This window comes from Pseudophryne corroboree, chromosome 6 (genome assembly GCF_028390025.1).
Source record: "Pseudophryne corroboree isolate aPseCor3 chromosome 6, aPseCor3.hap2, whole genome shotgun sequence".
NCBI classification, from domain to species: Eukaryota; Metazoa; Chordata; class Amphibia; order Anura; family Myobatrachidae; genus Pseudophryne; species Pseudophryne corroboree.
In genome coordinates, this window is record NC_086449.1 from 298017403 (window position 1) to 298040750 (window position 23348).

The window sequence follows — 23348 nt, forward strand, 5'->3', positions numbered from 1 at the left end:
CGGTCAGGATATGCTGGGCTTCAAAAAGGGGGGAAGCTAAATAAAAGTAATCAGTTATACCATAATTGACAAGTGCTCCCAACAGTTGCCCCTAACCTGCAGCGCTATGTGTGGAGCACACTCCGCACACACCTAGTTAGGGCCTTGGTAAACAGTTGCTTAGAGAGGCAAAAAATGCTTCATTAATTTTTCTACCAAAATCCCCACACATTATTAGTACTTCTGCTTTGCTTTACCTAACAATTTATTATACTGTACCTCATCTGTATGCATGTGAAGTCATGAAAGTAAATTGCACAAGATGCATGCATATAGCCAAAAGATGACATAGAAAGATTCTAAACAGGTAGTTTAGAACATTGATTCACCTTATGTATATGTTACAGAGCAATCCTAGCCCATGTTTATTTCTACCTTTATGCATAATAATTAAAATAATAATACATAATGTGTTGCTGCACACTAATTATTATTTAATTCAAGTTGCTTCTTTTGTTATTATTGTCTTCTCTAAATATCTGCTGTGTCATAAAAATTAATAGCTTCTGTATTTGATTCCAAGTGTCTGATGTACTCGTTGAGCAATACTCTTTTGGCGTAATCTGAGTTCAAAAGAGGTCAATTGTCTAACTAGCCCTCATATTTTAGAATGAGTCCATTTAATTCCATTTGTACTATGTTTTTTTCAGCAACAACAACTGTCACGATTCTGGAATTCTTTAGATCCGGCTTGGGGCCCCGGGTATGAGTTGAGATGTACAGAAATGGGGGAGGCTTGATGTTATTTGCACTCTTAGGTTTTGCAGGAGATTAAGCACACTAGTGACACACAGGAACCACAGATTGGTGATATGCAAGGATGCTGAAATGGAACCACAGGTCACTGGGTGGCTCCTCACCTGGTGATCAATTAAAACCAACTAGTCAAATCCATTTTCTTGCAGTGTTCTATAAATGTGTGTGTATATATGTGTGTGTGTGTGTGTGTGTGTGTGTGTGTGTGTGTGTGTGTGTGTGTGTTTATAATATTTCTTCAGGGGCTGAAGAAAACCACTCTGTGCTGGTTGCAACAGCTGTCGGGTTGCAGCTGTCGGTGTTTATGCAATGGAATCTTTATGAAGATTAAATAATTGTTTTTCATCTCCAAAAGTGAGTGCTGGTATTTTTATTTGTATTACCTGGGAAAAGTGAGTGATAATATATATATATATATATATATATATGAGAGAGAGAGAGAGAGAGAGAGAGAGAGAGAGAGAGAGAGAGAGAAAATAAATGGCAGCACTCAGGAGGCAAATAAGTGGTGAACCAAATTAGGTGCTTTATCTACGTTTCGGGGTACGTAGCCCCGTCATCTGGACACACAAAAGTGAACAGTGTAACAAATAAAACTTAAATACTTTACCCAGCGTGCCTCCAACCGTCCTCTCCGCGCCACCGCTGAGCTTCCGGGGTCCAGACTTCCGGCACCGGACTCAGTCAGATTACCGGATGCCCGCTCTCTAGTCCGTCACACGGGGGCGTGGGGGACTGTTGCCAGGATTCCACTGTCAACAAACCACATCACATATAAACAATAAAACATTTATCAAGTGCTTTTAAGACAGGCAATAGCAAAATTCCTGAAATACATGTGAAAACAAAGCATATATGTGGTACATCATAGCAATACTTGATAAATATTCTAAATCTAAAAACTGTGATTAAAAACAGTATATATACACAGTGTCAGCTTGCGGTGCTATAATCTTTATAAATATTAGATCACCCTTAATAAAAATAATAATAAGTCCACCATCTCTCTAACTAAATTCATGAGATTGATGCAACAAATATGTGCATCATAGGCCCTCATTCCGAGTTGTTCGCTCGCAAGCTGCTTTTAGCAGCTTTGCACACGCTAAGCCGCTGCCTACTGGGAGTGAATCTTAGCTTAGCAAAATTGCGAACGAAAGATTCGCAATATTGCGAAAAGACTTCTCTGTGCAGTTTCTGAGTAGCTCGAGACTTACTCTTCCAGTGCGATCAGTTCAGTGCTTGTCGTTCCTGGTTTGACGTCACAAACACACCCAGCGTTCGCCCAGACACTCCTCCGTTTCTCCAGCCACTCCCGCATTTTTCCCAGAAACGGTAGCGTTTTTTCAAACACTCCCATAAAACGGCCTGTTTCCGCCCAGAAACATGCACTTCCTGTCAATCACATTACGAACACCAGAACGAAGAAAAAACTTACTTGTCGCAGTGCGAACATTGCGCATGCGCAGTTAGCGGAAAATCTCTGCGATGTGAAGAAAATTACCGAGCGAACAACTCGGAATGACCACCATATTCCGCATATTATGTGCCAGAACTTTATATATGAACGCTTTACTTTTATCTCACAGGCATTCATACTACATAAGTGGAATTTAATCTACTTTATGAATGATGCAGTCCTATCAATATGGATTACTCTCCATCCCCATATTGGACCTATACTATATCCAGTGACGGACCTGTTTCTTATGGCCCCCTCACGTGTTGCTCAGTATTCAAATGAAATTACTCATCCCTAAAGATTCATTGAGACCCTTGGGGCTCAATGTGTCTAATGTTAGAATCCATATTGTCTCGAGTTGTTGCAGATGTTTATCTCTATCACCACCCCTCATTGAGAAAGGTGCTTGGTCTATAATCCAATAGCGCAATGTGGCCAAGCTGTGCCTGTCTTTAGGGCAGTTCTAATAGCCAACCTGTGTTGCGTCATCCTCACTTTGAAGCTTCACTCTTTTTTCCCTATGTAGTGCTGGCCACAAGGGCATTTAAGTAAATACACTACGAATTTGTAATTGCAGCTAACCGTTACTTGGATGTTAATCTTTTTCCATGTATACGGATGTTGGAATGAATCTCCAGGTATCAAAAAAATACATGTAGTGCATCCACATTTGTAACAGCCCTTTCTCTGTTTAAGAAAATGTGTGGGTTCAGAAGCCCTTTTTGACACATGTTTTACCACTAAGCTCTTGATATGCCTGCTCCGTGTGTAACTGGGCATTAATCTGGTATTCTTAAACATCCACAGATCAGGGTATGTCTGTATAATGGGCCATAGTTCTTTTGCTCTCTTACTGGTGTGTATACTTGTCGTGTTGTATTGGTTTACCCAAGGGAATATATTCCCCCATTGTTTCCTCTCTTTGTCCTCCAATAGTTGGTGTCTAGACTTGCTCAGGGTTTTACTGTGAGCTTGTTGTAAAAGCTCAATCGGATAACCCCTATTCCTGAACTTGAGTGTCATACTGTTAAGTTGTTGATATCGGATTCTCGGGTCACTATTAATTCTGCACACCCTTATCATCTGAGGGAACGGTAGGCCATACACAGTGGCTTTAGGGTGGAAGCTGTCAAACCTAAGGATTGTGTTACGATCTGTCTCTTTAGTGTATAATGAGGAGCAAATGGCCCTGTCCACTATCGAGATCTGTACATTCAAAAAGTTTACCTGGTGTTCATCCATTGTCATGGTTAATTTGATGGCACTAGGGGAGGCATTATGTGTAGTGATGGTATCTTCCAATACCTGTCTTGGTCCTGACCATACTACCAGTAAGTCATCAATATATCTCGTGTATAGGGTCAGGTGTTGTACAATAGCTGGTTGAGTGAGGAATAAATCTTTCTCTGTCTCCCACATGAAAGAATTTGCGAATGACGGGGCCACACATGACCCCATCGAGCACCCTGTTAGCGGTAGGTAAAATTAGTTATCATATACAAAATAATTATGGGTTAACGTAAATTTGAGTAGCGTGAGAAAAAAAATAATTTCTGGCCCTACATATAGCGGGTTATTGGTGATAAGAATCTTTACTGCCTGTATCCCCCTGTCATGAGGAATACAGGTGTAACGGCTAGAGACATCTAAGGTGGCCAGTGTCGTTGAAGCAGGAACTGTTTTTAACACATCCAACTTCCTCAACAATGCTGATGTGTCTTTCAGGTGTGTCTGAGTGGCCTGTATGCAGGGCTGCAGAAATGAATCCAAATAAACAGATATCGGCTCACACAATGAGCCCCTGGCAGAAATGATCAACTTTGTGGATCGTAGATATCACATAGAACAAAGGCACCACTGGGTGCAATCTGGACAGTGCTTTGTGTACCGCTGCCGAGATAATGCCCTCTTTGAGGGCTCCGGATAGCAGCACTTCCAGTTCTTTGTGGAACTTGGATGCAGGGTCCAGGGATAGACAAGTATAAGTGGAGGCGTTACTGAGAAGTCTGGAGCATTCCGCTTTATATTTGTCCATGTCCATGACGATAATAGCTCCTCCTTTATCCGCTCCCTATATAACAATGCCATCTCTCTTTCTCAATTCATTCAACGCCAGATGTTCTCCTTTTGATAAATTGGAATTTTTTACCGACATCTCCAATAGAGGATTCCAGCATTCAGTGGAATGTTTTAATTGAAGGATTTGTAGATATCGGGTCAAATTGTGACTTCGGTTTAATTTTTCTTAATGCATCAGGTGATGCCGAATCTGTTTGTGTTGTTGCTACATTTGGATTTTTACAGAAGAATTCCTTAAGTTTCAGGTTCCGCTGCAGTCAGTAATTGTTTATCTTCCACTGTATCTCATCAGGGGTATCTGTTGGTACATAGGATAGTCCCTTACTTAAAACCCCGATCATATCTGTGGAGAGTAGACACGATGACAAGTTGAAAATCAATTGTGAGTTCCTTTCGGAGGTTTCCTGTCTGCTGTGGCTCCTCTCCCTCCACCTCTTCTGCCCGCCCTTCCTCATGGGCTTGGTTTTCTGCCACTGATATCGGCTCGGGTGCATAGCCCTAAAGGGCCCTACTGTTACCTTTCTACTCCACAATCAGTCTGTGGTTCATCGTTTTCACTAGCAGACGTGCTTGAGAAATGCTGGTCCTCTAGATCCCTGTTGTTATGGCTGTGTTTTGGTACCTAGCCAAGTATACACCCTATGTTGTGCATAATCTTGCTGGACGCGGGCAAGTTTCTGTTTTTTATATCGGATCAATTCTCTTTGATATTATTCAAGTTGTATTGCGAGTTTTTCCATCCACTTAGTAGTAGAGATGAGCGGGTTCGGTTCTCAGAGAACCGAACCTTACCGAACTTCACGCTCTGAGCCCGGTTCCGAGTCAGACTTGGGTTTTCCCGCCAGACTCAGAAACCCGAACAAGGCAAAACGTCATCATCCCGCTGTCGGATTGTCGCAGGATTTGGATTCCCTATAAGGAGCCGCACGTTGCGGCCATTTTTACTCCAGTCTCAGAGAGTGTAGTGTGTAGGATGTGTCTCCGTCCTCAATGTCTGTGTGGGGGCGGGAAAGTGGGGTGGCGAGTCTTGTGCTGCTCAGTCCAGTCCAGTGTAGTCAGTGTATTGTGCTGCATCAGTCCAGCCAGTCAGTGTAGGTGTCCCCTGCTGCTATATGTCCCCAGTGCTGCTGGCTGCTTTATAAGTCTCTTGCAGTTTTGCTGTGTTGTCTTGCATCAGACCAGGGGTAGTGTCTCTCTTGTGCAGCATCAGTCCAGTGACCAGTCACAGTGGTGGTGTCCTCTGCTGCCATATATCCAGTGTAGCTGTATAAATCCCTTTCAGTGGTGCTGTGTTGTCCTGCATTAGACCAGGGGAAGTTTCTTGTGCAGCATCAGTCCAGTGACCAGTCACAGTGGTGGTGTCCTCTGCTGCCATATATCCAGTGTTACTGCCGTATAATTCCCGTTATACTGGCTTAATTTTCCCAGGATATTGCTGTATAATTCCCGTGATACTGGCGTATAATTCCTGTGACATTGCCGTATAATTCTCGGAATACTGGCGTTTAATTCCTTTGACATTGCCGTATAATTCTCGGAATACTGGTGTATAATTCGTATGATATTGCCATATAATTCCTGTGACATTGCCGTATAATTCTCGGAATACTGGCGTATAATTCCTATGACATTGCCGTATAATTCTCGGCATACTGGCATATAATTCCTGTGACATTGCCGTATAACTCTCCGAATACTGGCGTATAATTCCCGTGATACTGGCGTATAATTCCTGTGACATTGCCGTATAATTCTCGGCATACTGCCATATAATTCCTGTGACATTGCCGTATAATTCTCGGAATACTGGTGTATAATTCCTGTGATACTGGCGTATAATTCCTGTGATATTGCTGTATAATTCCAGTTATCCCGCCTTATAATTCTATATAATTCCGTATAAATCCAGTCCAGTGGTGCTGCCATATAAGTTAAGTGGTGCTGTCCTGTGCTGTATATTATTTACTCCAAATAAAGGGGTTATTAATATTTAATCCAAATAATTTTTACAGGGTTTGCCCTGTGAGGTGTAGCGGTACGCTCTATTGTGCCGCATATTGTGTTATATAACTCCAGAAAAATAATAGAGAACAAACATTTGGAGGATAAAATAGGGAACGATGAAGTACCACTTCCTCCTAGTGCTGAAGCTGCAGCCACTATCCATGACATAGACGATGAAATGCCATCAACGTCGTCTGCCAAGGCCGATGCCCATTGTGATAGTAGTGGGCATGTAAAATCCAAAAAGCCAAAGTTCAGTAAAAAGACCCAAAAAAAGACATTTAAATGGTCTGAGGAGAAACGTAAACTTGCCAATATGCCATTTACGACACGGAGTGGCAAGGAACGGCTGAGGCCCTGACCTATGTTCATGACTAGTGGTTCAGCGTCACATGACGATGGAAGCCCTCATAACTGAGACCTTGACACTTATGTTGGTGTTAGACGTGCGTCCGGTACCCACCATTAGTGCAGTAGTATTTAGACAATTGATGGAGGTATTGTGTCCCCGGTAACAAATCCCATGTAAATTCAACTTCACTAGGCAGGCGATACTGAGATTTTGCCAATTAATTCCAGTGATTTGGACGTATACTTATTAATTACAGTGATCTTGCCAATTAATTCCAGTGATTTGGACGTATAATTACAGTAATTTTGCCAATTAATTACAGTGATTTGGACGTATAATTATAATTTACAGTGATCTTGCCAATTCATTCCAGTGATTTGGACGTATAATTACAGTGATTTTGCCAATTAATTCCAGTGATTTGGACATATAATTACAGAGCTCTTGCCAATTAATTCCAGTGATTTGGACATATAATTACAGAGCTCTTGCCAATTAATTCCAGTGATTTGGACGTATAATTACAGTGATTTTGCCAATTAATTCCAGTGATTTGGATGTATAATTACAGTGATCTTGCCAATTAATTCCAGTGATTTGGACGTATAATTACAGTTATTTGGATGTATAATTCCAGTTGGAATTGTTTGTGTCGCTTGGCTTAGTCATACAGCTACCTCATTGCACCTCTTCGACATCTTTGCATGAGGTCCTGTTTGGGGCCTAGTTTTTGAAAAGTGCCATCCTGTGTGACACTGCCGTATGAGTCCAGGGGTACTGCTGTATTAGTCCTGGGGTAGTGCCGTATAAGTCCACCAATTGCAGATTTTTTTTAAAGTGACTGGAGTGTGCTGGAGATGCTGTCAGTGGACCGAACAATTGTGGCACACTCTCGACATTCAGCCACTGCGTGACACTACTAGATGGGCCAGGTGCTTGTGTCGCTTAGCTTGGTCATATAGCAACCTCAGTGCACCTTTTTTTCTTCGTTGCATCATGTGCTGTTAGGGGCCTTTTTTTATATCTGCCCTCCTGTCTTCCACTGCAGTGCCACACCTAGATGGGCCAATTGTTTGTGTCGCTTGGCTTAGTCATACAACTACCTCATTGCAATTCTTTTTGTTCTTTGCATGATGTGCTGTTTGGGGCCTTTTTTTGTATCTCCCCTCCTGTCTGACACTGCAGTGCCACTCCTAGATGGGCCAGGTGTTTGTGTTGACCACTTGCGTCGCTTAGCTTAGTCATCCAGCAACCTCGGTGCAACCTTTTGGCCTAAAAACAATATTGTGAGGTGTTCATAATAGACTGAACATGAGTGGAAATGATTGTTATTGAGGTTAATAATACCATAGGAGCAAAATTACCCCCAAATTCTGTGATTTTAGCTGTTTTTATGTTTTTATAAAAATCATCCAGACCCAAAACCAAAACTAAAACCAAAACACGAAAGGGTGCTTTTGGCAAAACCAAGCCAAAACCAAAACACAAAAGTGGAATTAGACCCAAAACCAAAACACGAAAAGTGCCAGCCGCACATCTGAGTAGTAGTATCTGTCATTAGGCTCATTCCATGCTGTGATTCAAATTTATTAATGCTCTCTTTGGTGCTGCTCAGTTCCTTCTTGGACTCTTCTATGACTAGAAGAATTAAGTCCATTGAGCATTTATTAAGCACTGAGATCCAGCGTTTGTAGAACGTGACATCATGTCTTCCTATAGTTGGCATGCTGTGGATGCGAAATCCGCGAGGGATCTGTTTTGCCCGATAGTAATCGGACAAAGTTTTTCTGTGAAACAAGAAGTCTATCTCTCTCTTTTTTAATTTGAAGACATCCCTATATAGATCCTCATTAGGTGTCGTATCACAGGTTCTGAAAGCTGATTCAGTATATAGTATGTTCTCTGCTTCAGCATCTGAAAAGCTCAATATTTCAAAATTGTCACATTGCATGAAATATGTGGCCAAATCCTCAGGGTCCTCACCTCCTTCGGCCGTGGCTCCTGTGTGTACTATCCCACACTAGTATTGGGATGGTGGTGCTCAGTCAAACTGGTTGCTTTTTACCAGAAAAAAGTGCCTAGTACAAGCTCCTGTGCAAATTGGTGTAAACACACTGTGCAATAATAGTAAGAATTGTGATAAATAAAAACTGGAAGCGTCCTGGAAAGTCACAAGAAATAATGCTGTCAGAAGGTGCCTTGACCCCCTGAACACTCTGCTGCTGCAGGGCATTCACGGATAATATTCATATTCCACGTCTGGCACTCTTGGGGATACAACTTGCTAGTTATATGCTCAGGTGCCATCCCACCAGACTCTGAGGTCCATCTATACAATGCAGAGAATGAACGGCGGCACTTGGGAGGCAAATAAGCGGTGAAGCAAAGTAGGTGCTATATATATATATATATATATTTATATATATATACAGCATATCCTAGCATGCAGTGGCACTCAGAGACAAACTCATGGATATTCAAAACAAGCGGTATTTAATCCATTCTAGTGCAAAAAAGACCATCCAACGTTTCGGGGTGCTAACACCCCTTTGTCAAGGTGAACAAGTAAGAAGTGACTTACTTGTTCACCTTGACAAAGGGGTGTTAGCACCCCGAAACGTTGGATGGTCTTTTTTGCTCTAGAATGGATTCCCGCTTGTTTTGAATATCCATGAGTTTGTCTCTGAGTACCACTGCATGCTAGGATATGCTGTATGTATAACAGTTTCCAGAAGGCACCGGGGCTCCATTTACAGGGAAGGGTGAGTGCCTATCCGATGTCGTATATATATTTATATATATATATATATATATATGATCAGTATGAGATCCCAGCAGTCAGGATCACTGCGCTTTCCTGTGCCACAGGGTTCTATTTTCCCTAGGGTGGTGGCATGGACCACCACCCAAATGGGGGTACTGGCCGGCGGTCGGGGCTCCGACAGCCTTTACTTCAGCTGGTGTCAGGATTCCAACGTCGGTACCCTGAGCGCTGGGATCCCAACCGGCGGTCAATTGACTTTCTCCTATATATATATATATATATATATATATATATATATAAGCACTAGACTATAATTTAGCACAGTGATACTACTTTGTCTTTTTCTAGCCAAATTAACAACATTAATAGCACCAGGAAAAACAAATGAGAACAGAACTAATTGAAAACATTATATCAATGTAAACAGTAAATAATAATATAAAAATGATGTATATATTAAATTACTGCAGGCTACTTGATTGCAATAAAAATGTAAATATTTTATTACTATATATAAAATTATATTAATAGCACCTGAAGTCTAAATCATAACATACAGCAAGTGAGGTATAGAAAGTCCTAAAGATGTGATTTGATGTTGCTTCTGAGGAAACCCCCTTCCTTACAAATCCTGCATTTGCCCCAGTTATGCTATGCTACTTGCACCCTATTACATTGACCAAGTTTCATGTATGCAATGGTAAAACATCTGGATGCAAGTTTTGATATTGCAAGTTGCTTGATTGAAGGAAACATGCAAGTTTACATGTTCCTGCATCCTATTACACTGTGCGCACAGGGCTGGTCCGAGCCTCATTTTATTGGTATGTGAATATATATTTTGCCACCCCTTAGTGGAATATATAGGGGTGTGGCTTCATGGGGAAGCTGCATGGCCACAGAATAGTACCAACTCACAATACACCACAGAGTCGTGTCCGCTATTCACATTAGACAGCACAGTAGTGTCTGTTATTCACATTACACCACACAGTACTATCTGCTATTCACATTACACCTCTCAGTAGTACCACCTATACACGTTACACCACCCAGTAGAGCCCCATATACACGTTACACCACAGTAGAGCTAATTATACACACTACACCACAGCAGGGCCCCTTTTACCCATAATGCCATGGTAGAACCCTTTATACATGTTACACCACAGTAGAGCCACGTATACACATACTGTAACCCTCCCATATATACATAAAAACAGCCTCCTGTATAATATACACCCTGCCTCCTATAAATAACACCCAAATATTCACATATACACCCTCCTATACAAGCAAATTTCCCAACATATATAAAAATCTTTTGCTGTATACATCCCCCCCAATAAACATACAGTATATACACCTATGGCACCAAACATAACTGACTGTATCAAAAACTCACCCAGCCACTGCAGCAGGACAGGACTCATGAGGATCATTAGTCATCATCACCCAGCTGGGCTGGCTGCTCAGTGTCAGCACACAGCACCAACTCTTTACAGCACAGGAAAGCAAATGAAGCCTATTTCACAGGGGTAGGGAGTTGTGGTCAGTGGGCGGGGCCTCCAACTGCTGCTTTCTAGAACAGCCCCCCCTCCGCGTGCACGATGGGACCTGCTCGTATGCTGGTGGCTATCTAGCAACAGGGACCCCCTTCTTACAATTGTCACCTGAATATAGAAGACAAGAGGGGTAGCTGCAGGTGGCGCGGTATCTGTGGCAGCGACCTCAACATCTACGCTCTACCTCGTGTATGCTTGGGGCTGGCCCTGACTTTGAGAGTTCTAAAAAAACTCAAACTTTTAAAGAACACGCACCCAATTACAATTGCCTGCATGTGCTTACTGATTTATTTCAGGTCCAAAAAGTGAAAGAAATAATCTGTGTGTGTACTGTACCTACATCAGCATGAAAGTGTCAAATTATTGCTGAACCATGGGAAAATCCTGAGAAGGATTCCACGGAGGTTTCATTTTGTGTATTCTATCCCTGACAATGATATGGATGGAGAACAGTCTCTTAAGGTAGATTTTTCTGTAGCAAGATTGGTAAAAGCTATGGCCCTCCCAATTCCAGATGGTGCCTCTTAAAGACCACGCAGCTCTTAAATGTAAGAGTACTCTCAAGTTCATTTATATGGCAGCAGGTGCTCCACTTAGGCCTAGTTTGGCTTGTGCTTGGGTAGCAAAAGCTGTGGAAAAATGGATTGATATAATAATAGTGTAACAATTGAAACTTGGTTAACTTGTGTTCCCTGCTTGGTATTGGGCCATGGAGCTGAAGTTGAAGCTGAATGGAGAAGACTGGGCAGATTAATAAAGTTCCTTTGCATACTGTATGTGTAACAAGGTGACTGACTAGTACCAGAGAACCGGAGTAAACCCAGAGCAGAGGCGCAGAGTCTAACATGCCAGTGGTTTTCACCAAGGGCTAGATGACTTAACAGGAACTTGGATGGTACTGGAAATCAGGCTAGAACCAATAACGTAGATATTGGGCTGGAGACGAAGGTTCTAGATTCAGCGAAGGCTATGAGGTTAGACTAAACACTGGGCTGGAATCAGTGGTTCTGAATGCAGTGGAAGCTGTATGGTTTAGGCTGAACACCGGACTGGTACTGGCAGTCTTAGGCTGGACTCTGGGCTAGTACCAGTGGTCCTAGATGTTGATGGAACAGCCAATCTTAACTGGACACCGGGCTGGTACAGTGATCCTGAACATTTCTGGAGCAGCAAATCCTAGCTGGACATAAGGCTGGTACCAGTGCTTCTTAGCATGGACTCCGGGCTGGTGCCAGTGGCTCTGGATGCTGCTGAAACAGCAGATGTTGGTCAGGACACTAAGGTGGAACAAGTGCAGCTGCAGGCTGAAGATGAAAACTCAGAGAACCCAGCATAGAGATTACACTTAGGAGCACAGGATTTCTCCTCACACACAGGGTGTAGAGAGATATTATTCTGGCCATTTGTTAGTGCTACGTACATCTGATCCCTTTATACCCTTAGCAGTATGCTGATTAGCTGGGACATGAGGAAGAGGGTTACTATTGGTGGCACAGTAGTCAGCTGACTTACTGAACATGGCGGTGCCCATGTCCCGGAGCCAGTGGGAACCGAGGCACGTGGAATGCTAGCACAACATGCAGCAAGAGAATGCAGGCATCAGTGGAAGACAGCAGAGTATGTGTCGCCAGAAACAGTGAAGGACGACCGTGGGCGAGAAACTCCTAGGTCCATGTTATCCAGAGTTGTGCAATTTAGAGTAGGATCAGAGTACTTAGGTGAGGCTGCCTTAGATACCTCTGTTTGTACAATCCAAGATATCAGATCTAGCAGTGGTTGCCAGACAAGCATTATGGTTAAAAGCATGGGATGCAGATACAGAAAAAAAATGAGATTCTTGGAGAATTTGTCAATTGATGTTACATTTTTTATTTTGTCCTGAATTAGCTAAAAGGATTTCTGAGGCCATAGGGGGAGAAAGCGTTTCTTTTTGCCTTTTGAAGAAATCTTTTAAAACAAAGAATACATTTTTCTGTCCATCATTTAAAAGTCAAACTACCCAGTACTTTTGAGGAAAGGGTCACTTTTTCACTTTTCCTCAGCCAGAGGCTTTGTGGCAAAGATTTATCTATGTTCATCAGAAAAGACCAAGAATAGCAGACCTAGCACAAATCTGTTTGATGGAGGGGCAAACACCAAGTTATTTTTTGGGTAGATGCCCATTTACTGTCATTCAGAGATCAGTGGGTAACAGACATTATAGAAAGAGGTTATGTTATTAGCATCTCGAGTCCAACATAGAGAACACAAGTATATAGATTTAAATAAGGCCTTAAAGGTTTTGTTGAAGTCAATAGTAATCATTCCTGTGCACAATTACCAAAGAAAGATGGTATTTTATTCCAATCTCTTTCTGGTTCAGAAACCAAAAGGACCAGCTAGAAGTCATAGACTAATCTTAAACTTAAAGAAATTAAATTTAACGTTAAAGATAGAAAAATTTGGCATGGAATTTGTAAAGTTAGTCATCAACGGAATGGGAGTGAAAGAGGTGTTGGCAAGCATTGACATCAAGGTCATCTATCTCCATATACCCATTTTTGGGGAGGAGGGGGTCATCAGAGTTTGTTAAAGTTTGCAGTCAGGGAAAATCATTTCCAGTTCATTGCCTTTTGGTCCAGCAATGGTCCCTCGTGTATTTACACAGGCCATGGCAGCCACAGTATGTTAAGTGTTCTAAGAAGAAAGGAATAAAGATGTTTCCATACTTAGATGATTTATTATTCAAAGCAGAGTCAGAAGAGGTTCTCCTAAGAGCAATGGAAGTGCTACAGTACCATAGCTGGATTATCAATTGGAAGAAATCAGGTTGATTTCTAGCTGACAGATGGAATTTTTGGGTCTGAAACTCAACGCAGAATTGGACAGAGTGTTTCTGAGAGAGGAAAAGTTCAGAAACATTTGGAAGCTTGACAAAATGTTTTTTTCAACTCCAGAAGTCCTAGGAAAGATGTTTTTTTCATTCTTCTAGGGAAACCAATAAGGATTCAGTCCAACGACGCTAAAGCCGTGCCATGCATAAATCACCAGGGAGGGACAAGGAGTAACTTGGCCATGAATGATCCTGTCCTGGGCAGAGACCAGGATCCTGGCTATATCAGCAGTCTTTATTCCAGGGATAGAGAATTGGGAAGCAGGCTTTCTCCTAGGAGAATGGTCTCTGCATCCAGAAGTTTTCCAGACTCTAATAGAGAAATGGGGACAAACAGAGATAGATTTGATGGCCTCTCAATTCAACAAAAAGACAGACAGTTGTTTCTGATAGATGCAATTTTAGTACCCTGGAGTTTCTGACTAGCATACATATTTCTCCATTTCCAATGCATCAGCGGGTCCTAATCAAAATAAAAAAAGAGGAAATTCCGACAATACTAGTAGCACCGAACTGGCCAAGAAGAGTGTGGTACACAGACTTAGTGAAAATAGTGGTGGGAACGGGAATCAGCCTCCCTCTACATCAGGATCTGTTGTTGCAAGGTCCGATTCTGTGTCAGGAAGTTCAGAAACTAAGTTTAATGGCAGGGCTCTTGAAGCCAAGTTTATTAGATTAATTAATGCAGACTATTATTAAAGTCAGGAATAAATGTTTCTGCAGGTAATTGTCATAGCATTTGGAAAAGCTATATGGGTAAGCACAAAACGGGGCTGTCACACGCCATAGACGGCATTCACCGCGCTTACCCCTGCGTGCCTGCTGGTCTGTGTTGCAGCCTCCGCCTTCGATGGTCCACGGGCTCCGGCGTCTGGCTGGCGCGGCTCCCGGTGGTTTCCCGGGGCAGGGGCACCGCCATGACACCCGAAATCACGTGGGCGGGGAGCGGGTGACGTCATCAGACTGTTCCGCCAATCCAGCGGAGGCGGGAGATTCAAAGGCAGACGCTGGGCAGAGCCTCGGCGCCTGAGTATCGTCTTTTCCCCTGAAGTGGATGCCAGTGCTCTTGTTCCCGGCGAATCTCTCTGCAGTCGTACCTCAGTGTCTCCAGCACTTCCAGGTGCCAGTTGCTGCACAGTTCCAGCGTATACAGCGGCTGGTGTGTTCCTCTGCAATCCAGTCACCAGTGCTTCTTGGAGTCAGCGTGGGCTGCGGGCTAAACGCCGCTCTCAAGTTCTACAAGTCATCAGTGTCTTTAAACACCGCTCTCAAGTTCTACAAGTCATCAGTGTCTTTAAACACCGCTCTCAAGTCATACAAATCATCAGTGTCTTTAACCACCGCTCTCAAGTCCTATAAATCATCAGTATCTTTAGTCACCGCTCTCAAGTCATACAAATCATCAGTGTCTTTAACCACCGCTCACAAGTGTTTAAAATCATCAGAGTCTTTAACCACCGTTCACCAGTTCTTCAAATCATCAGTATCTTTAAAAACATCACTCACAAGTTCTTCAGTCATTATTATCTTGTACCAACACTCACAAGTACTTCTTTTCCTGGAATCTTTAACATTGCTTACAAGTTCTCCTATAGGCCTGGACATTCCCCCCATACGTTCCTTCTCTGCTATGTGACATTGTGTTGCTCCCTTCCTGCAATAAAGTTCTTTAATATTTTCACCAAGCTTTACTGTCAGAGTCCTGTATGAGGAAGACCTATATCAAGCCATCCCTGTTCCAACCCAACTGTGGTTCCTCTCCCCTACCATCGGGAGAACCCCCGAGTTCACAACACCCCCAACCTAGGTCAGTGACAGTATACTCAGGCCTCATGGACCCGGGGGATCGGAGCCCAGAGGCAAGTACCATCCAGGACTTGATTTCTCGAGTACAAAGTCAGGAAGCAGCACAGGGCCAGGTGATGCATTATCTCCAGGAATTATCTGGATCAAATTCAGACTTCTCTGGCTTCAATAGTACCGGCCCCAGCTCCAGTACCCGCTCCAGTGGTTGTCTTTAGTAATGTTCCATCCTCCTCTGGAACCAGGTCACGCCTTCAGCTCCCTACTCCTTCTCGCTATAATAGGAATCCAAGAATTGCCGTGGTTTCTCAATCAGTGCGAGGTACATTTTGTAACTTCTTTCACATAACTTCCCTACTGATCGGTCCAAGGTGGCATACATTATTTCTTTGCTCGAGGGTTAAGCGTTGGATTGGGTGTCTCCGTTATGGGAACAATCTAAACCATTGGTTTCTAGTATCACCAATTTCATTACGTCATTCTGGAGGATCTTTGATGAGCCCGGCAGGACGACCGCTGCCTCTGCAGACTAGCTTCGTGTCCGACAAGGCTCTCGTTCAGTGGGACAGTATGTGATTAATTTTCAGACCATAGCCTCAGAACTGCGCTGGAATAATGATGGCCTTCGGGCTGCCTTTTGGAACGGGCTCTCCAATCGTCTAAAGGATGAGTTGGTCACTAGAGATTTGCCAGATTCTTTAGAACAGTTGATCTCGCTCTGTGGGAAGGTGGATTTTCGCATGCAGGAACGAGGTGGCGAACGTAGTCGGTCAGATTGATCAAGGGTCCGATCTCTTCCATCTAAGCAAACGGTTATTCCAAGTCCTGATGAACCCATGCAGATTAATCGATCTCGGCTGTCCCCAGAAGAACGTCAGCGTCGTCGTGAGGGTAGACTCTGCCTCTACTGTGGAGCCGCGGATCACTTTCTCAAGTTTTGCAAGTCTCGCCCGGGAAACGGGCAGTCCTAGCTTGTTCCGGAGGAGTTGAGCTAGGGGTTTCTTCTAAACCTTCTCCGCCAGTGGACTGTTTACTCTCCGTGTCTCTGTTCTCCGAGTCAATAGCCAAACCCGTTAAGGCTCTGCTGGACTCAGGGGCTGCAGGGAATTTTATTTCCCTTTCCTGTGCCCAGGATCTGGGTTTTCAGCTACGGTTGGTCGAACGACCTATTACGTTGACTGCTATCAATGGTACCCAAATTTCTAACGGTCTGATTTCAAGTTGTACAGTACCAATCAAACTGCAAGTGGGAGCTCTGCATCGAGAACACCTGGAGTTCCTAGTGATTCGGGAGATGCCCCACGATCTGGTTCTTGGCCTTCCTTGGCTTACACTTCACAACCCTCACATCGACTGGAGTTCGACACAAATAACATCTTGGAGTTCTTTTTGTCATTCAAATTGTCTCACCCCTGTCTATCCGCTCCGTGTATCTTCCAAGTCAGATGAAGGGCTCATTCTGGAGGCCTATCGGGAGTTTTCTGACGTGTTCTCGGAGCAAGCGGCCGATCAGCTACCACCGCATAGACCCTGGGACTGCCCCATTGAGCTCATTCCGGGGAAAATGCCACCTCGGGGTCGCACTTATCCCTTATCATTGCCCGAGACCCAAGCTATGTCGGACTATATCAAGTCTAATCTGCAGAAAGGATTCATCCGCCCCTCTACCTCCCCGGCCGGGGCGGGTTTCTTTTTTGTGAAGAAGAAGGACGGAGGGCTGAGACCAAGTATTGACTATCGTGGTCTAAATGATGTCACCATTAAGAATAAGTATCCTTTGCCGCTCATTACGGAGCTTTTTGATAGAGTTCGCGGAGCCCGAGTTTTCACCAAGCTTGATTTAAGGGGAGTTTATAATTTGATACGTATCCGACAGGGAGATGAATGGAAGATGGCCTTCAATACCAAGGACGGGCATTACGAGTATCTGGTAATGCCGTTTGGCCTCAGCAATGCCCCTGCCGTCTTCCAGGGATTCATTAACGAAGTCTTTTGGGATATGCTATACCTAAGTGTAGTGGTATATTTGGATGACATTCTGATATTTTCTAAAAATCTCAGAGCACAGAATACAGGTCAAAGAGGTACTTCTTTGATTGCGAGAGAATCATCTTTATGGTAAGATTTCCAAATGTACTTTTGAGGTTCCTTCTATTCCATTTCTTGGTTACATCATTTCAGGCACGAAGCTTCGTATGGATCCAGAGAAACTCACTGCCATCCGGGACTGGACTCAGCCTCTTTCCTTGAAAGCGGTACAACGATTTCTGGGTTTTGCAAATTACTACCGGAAATTCATAAAGGGATTCTCTACCATCGTGGCACCTTTTACTGCCCTAACCAAGAAGGGTTCTGACCCAAGTCATTGGTCCTCCGAAGCTGTAGCAGCGTTCGCTCAGTTAAAGGCAGCCTTTATGTCCGCTCCAGTACTTCAACAACCAAATTTTTCAAAACCATTCTTTTTGGAGGTTGATGCTTCCACGGTAGGCATAGGTGCCGTGCTTTCGCAGTACGCTCCATATGGGAAGTTACATCCATGTGGTTTCCATTCTTGCAAATTCTCTCCTGCGGAACAGAATTACACCATTGGGGACAAAGAGCTTTTGGCAATAAAATCTGCCTTGGAGGAATGGAGATATCTTTTGGAAGGTCATAAACACCTAATTACAATTTTCACTGATCATAAGAATTTGCTGTACCTCAAGACGGCCCAGTGCTTGAATCCCCATCAAGCTAGATGGGCGCTCTTCTTTACTCGGTTTTCGTTTGTTATTAAGTACCGGGCTGGGACTTTTAACACCAAGGCTGATGCTTTATCCCGTTCCTTAACAGCTTCGGATGTGGAGAATTCCGTTGAGAAGGCTTTGATTCTCAGTCCAGTTTCTATGTCAGCGGCTCCCACCGCTCTGGGTCCTCCTCCTGGGAGAATGTCTGTGCCAGCTAAATTTCGACCAAGGTTGTTGCAGTGGGCTCATATTTCCAAGTTTTCCGGTCATCCTGGAGTTCAAAAGATGTGGGAGTTTCTACGAAGGTCTTACTGGTGGGACACTATGAAGAAGGATATTCAAGATTATGTCAACTCATGTCCTCAGTGTGCTCAGCACAAAATTCTTCGTTTGCCTCCTGCGGGGTTGTTGCATCCACTGTCCATTCCTCAGAGGCCTTGGACCCATATCTCTATGGACTTTGTCACCGAATTGCCCCTCTCCAAGGGTCACAATACTGTCTGGGTAATTATCGACCGATCTCTAAGATGGCACATTTTGTACCTTTGACCGGGTTACCATCAGCTCCCAAGTTGGCTTTGTTATTTATCCGAGAACATTTCCGCCTGCACGGCTTACCTCAGGAAATCGTCCCTGACCGGGGGGTACAATTCACTGCAAGATTCTGGAGAGCTCTCTGTACGGCCTTACAAATAAAACTCAAGTTTTCATCTGCTTACCATCCACAAACCAATGGGCAAACTGAACGTGTCAATCAAGATTTAGAGACTTTTCTCCGTGTTTATCTTTCTCCCTCGCAAGATGATTGGGTGGAACTGTTGCCATGGGCCGAGTTTGCCCATAATCATCTGTACCACTCTTCGACTGGTGAGTCCCCATTTTTCATTAATTATGGGTTCCATCCTCAAGTTCCTGAATTACCCATTTGTCCTCCGGAGGATGTTACTGCTGCAGCCTCTACTCTTCGGCACTTCAGCCAAATTTGGAGTCGAGTTCATGTTAATCTCAAGAGAGTCTCCGGCCCCTATAAGTTCTTTGCGGATAGAAAGCGACGAGCAGCTCCCCAATACAAGGTTGGTGACAGGGTATGGCTTTCCACCCGCAACCTCCGGTTAAGGGTGCCCACTATGAAGTTCGCCCCAAAGTTTATTGGTCCTTACCCTGTGTTACAAGTCCTGAACCCGGTTGTCTGCAAATTGGGATTGCCTTCCCACCTCCGGATACCAAACTCCTTTCATGTCTCTCTCCTTCGCCTCTTTGTTTTAAACCAGTTCCATTTAAAGTCCCCGAGGCCAACCTCTGCAGAGTCTGAAGCTGGAACGGACTTTGAAATCAAAGCTATTCTTGACTCTCGTTATCTTCACAAGAATCTACAGTATTTGGTGGAGTGGAAAGGTTTTGGCCCCGAGGAGAGGAGCTGGGTCAAGGCTACTGAAGTTATGGCTCCCCGACTGGTGCGAATTTTCCATTCCAGACATCCAACAAAACCTGGAAAGTGTCCGAGGGCCACTCCTGGAGGAGGGGGTACTGTCACACACCATAGGCAGCATTCACCGCGCTTACCCCTGCGTGCCTGCTGGTCTGTGTTGCGGCCTCCGCCTTCGATGGTCCACGGGTTCCGGCGTCTGGCTGGCGCAGCTCCCGGCGGCTCCCCGGGGCAGGGGCGCCGCCATGACACCCGGCATCACGTGGGCGGGGAGCGGGTGACGTCATCAGACTGTTCCGCCAATCCAGCGGAGGCGGGAGATTCAAAGGCAGACGCCGGGCAGAGCCTCGGCGCCTGAGTATCGTCTTTTCCCCTGAAGTGGATGCCAGTGCTCTTGTTCCCGGCGAATCTCTCTGCAGTCGTACCTCAGTGTCTCTGGCACTTCCAGGTTCCAGTTGCTGCACAGTTCCAGCGTATACAGCGGCTGGTGTGTTCCTCTGAAATCCAGTCACCAGTGCTTCTTGGAGTCAGCGTGGGCTGTGGGCTAAACGCCGCTCTCAAGTTCTACAAGTCATCAGTGTCTTTAAACACCGCTCTCAAGTTCTACAAGTCATCAGTGTCTTTAAACACCACTCTCAAGTTCTACAAATCATCAGTGTCTTTAACCACCGTTCTCAAGTTATACAGTATCTTTAATCACCGCTCTCAAGTCATACAAATCATCAGTGTCTTTAACCACCGCTCTCAAGTTCTATAAATCATCAGTATCTTTAGTCACCGCTCTCAAGTCATACAAATCATCAGAGTCTTTAACCACCGTTCACCAGTTCTTCAAATCATCAGTATCTTTAAAAACATCACTCACAAGTTCTTCAGTCACTATTATCTTGTACCAACACTCACAAGTACTTCTTTTCCTGGAATCTTTAACATTGCTTACAAGTTCTCCTATAGGCCTGGACATTCCCCCCATATGTTCCTTCTCTGCTATGTGACATTGTGTTGCTCCCTTCCTGCAATAAAGTTCTTTAATATTTTCACCAAGCTTTACTGTCAGAGTCCTGTATGAGGAAGACCTATATCAAGCCATCCCTGTTCCAACCCAACCGTGGTTCCTCTCCCCTACCATCGGGAGAACCCCCGAGTTCACAACACCCCCAACCTAGGTCAGTGACAGGGGCATCCTTTTTTTCTTTACCTATAATCTTTTCTTTCTTACAGGACAGTTTCTCTTTAGGTCTCGTGCTAGTAACTCTGAAGGTGCAAGGATCAGCTCTTTTTGTTTACTTTTAAAGAAGGTTGGCTGTAATAACAGAAGTTATGATGTGAGTGCACTTTTTTTACACATACAACCACCATATAAGGCATCCTAGAGAGCATTGGGATTTACATCTCGTATTGACAGCACTTCAGGCTAATTCCTTTGAGTTTGTATAGGAGGTGAATCTTAAGTGGAAATTGCCTTTTCTTCTGTCACTTACATCAGCCAGGAGAGTGTCAGTATTAGGAGCTTTATACTCATAGTTTGCCTACATTACTAATCTCCTCTCCGGGAGATGCCCGGACATAATAAGCAGGTGGATGGCAATGGGAGTGGGGCCAGGCTAATTGCATCATTAGGCCCCGCCCCCTCAAGGAGAAAATTCAGCGTTTAACCATATTTGCATAGGGGCAGAGCTAAAATTACACAATTAGCATATAATTGTGCCATTAGGCCACATCCCTCCAACGGAACTGCGGTTTATCTGAATTTATCTTCCCATTCTGCCCCCTTCACTAGGAAGGGAGGGGTGCCCACTCTTACGGAGCTGCAGGGTAATACCAAGGAAACTGTGTGTCTCCTGCAGAGTCCTGGAGAGTAGTCAAGTATGTTGATACTGTAATTTTCCATATTTAGTCATCCATAAGGAATAGGGAAGTGTTTTGTACACATCCCTCTTTTCATCTTAAGGTGGTATCTGATTTCCATTTAAACCAGGAAATAGTTATTTCCTCCTTTTCTAAAACAGACAAGACCATTAGCAAGGACACATTGTCATTGCTAGATGTGGTCAAAGTGTTAAAAATGTTATTGTACAGTACTGCAAGCAGTGGTGTAACTATAGAGGGTGCAGGGGATGCAGCTGCTATGGGGCCTGGCCGTTTTGAGCTTGGGCTCTAAGGTCCAGCACGCAATACCACTGCACTGTTTTTTGTTTGTTTGTTTGTTATAGTAGGATGCCGCCACCCGGCTATTTACTTCCTGGTAGGAGGGGATGGTATGGGAGGGGTGTCACTGGGACTGTCACTCGCTGTCTGACAGAGCCGCCATCCCCCGCAGTAAGTACCTGGAGCCTGATTGTAGAAAGACTCACGAGAAGATGACATCATCATCTCTCGAGTCCGGAAGCCCGGAAGTATAGCTGTGGCACGGGCATAGCTGATCTAGCCACACTACTGATAGCAGAGTGAGCAGTGCACTCATACCTCTGTCTGTGAGCTGAACCCCCCCCCCCCTTTCCTGGTCGTTCTGTGTGTGCCACCTTAAAGCAATCAGGTGTGTAACATCTGCAATGACATACACAGCTCAGTGTTTGCATATCAGCAATACACAGATAAATAGCAGTGTGCTAAACATCTGCAGAACAGTGCATACTGAGTTTGGAACCCTTATAAATTTTGATATGGGGCCCACAAAGTTCTAGTTATGCCCCTGACTGCAAGTATTAGGAAGACAGTTTATTTATTCTGTGTGATGACAAGAAAAGAGGTTGGACAACATCTAAACATGCAATAGCTAGATGGATCAAGACCACAATTAAGATGGCATGTACTAGGGCTATTAGGCCTATTCAAGTTAAGATTTCAGCCCATTCCACTCACTCAGTTGGTACTTCTTAGCTAGTGCGGAATGGGACATCTGCAGAGCAGTTATTTGGAGCAGCTACATGGTCCTCAATCTATATATTCACCAAATTATACCGTTTTCAGGACTTTGCGTCCAGTGAATCTGATTTTGTACATAAAGTATTAAATTCAGATATGTCTCTACATGCTCTATCCTAGGGGCAGATTTTGTACACCCCCATGGTCATTAAGTGTCCCCAAGATGTAGGTAGAGAAAATAAGATTTTTGGTGCATACCAGTTGAATTTATTTCTCTAACTTCATCTGGGGGACACTTCAATCCCTCCCTCATTTGTTGAATATATGAGTAGGATGGTAAAGTTGTTCTTCAACCTATCATTCAAGCTCTTTAAGTTCAACTGAGGAGGGTTTAGAGGGGAGGCAATTTTATACCTCCTGAAGGCTAGCTCATTAAGGTGCTGATACTTCTATCCTGCATTAACCCCATGGACATGAAGTGTCCCCCAGCAGGGCCGGTGCCACCATTAGGCAGCTTTAGGCAGCTGCCTATGGGCGGTGGACACTAGAGGGCGGCACCTCATGCTGTCGATGAATGCCTGCTTTATACCTTAGCTGATCTCCACTTCCTTTACAGATGAAGAGCAGGGATTCCG

General features: G+C 44.1%; 1 long non-coding RNA gene across 1 annotated transcript in view; it reads right to left on the reverse strand.

Annotated features, from left to right (window-relative positions):
• Nucleotides 1-1409: 1409 nt before the first annotated feature.
• The window catches only part of LOC134935211 (uncharacterized), a 149682-nt gene continuing 127743 nt past the window's right edge, over nt 1410-23348 (reverse strand). The window contains exon 3 of the long non-coding RNA XR_010179987.1: nt 1410-1547. This is a non-coding gene — a long non-coding RNA (uncharacterized LOC134935211). The remainder of the gene's footprint in view (nt 1548-23348) is intronic.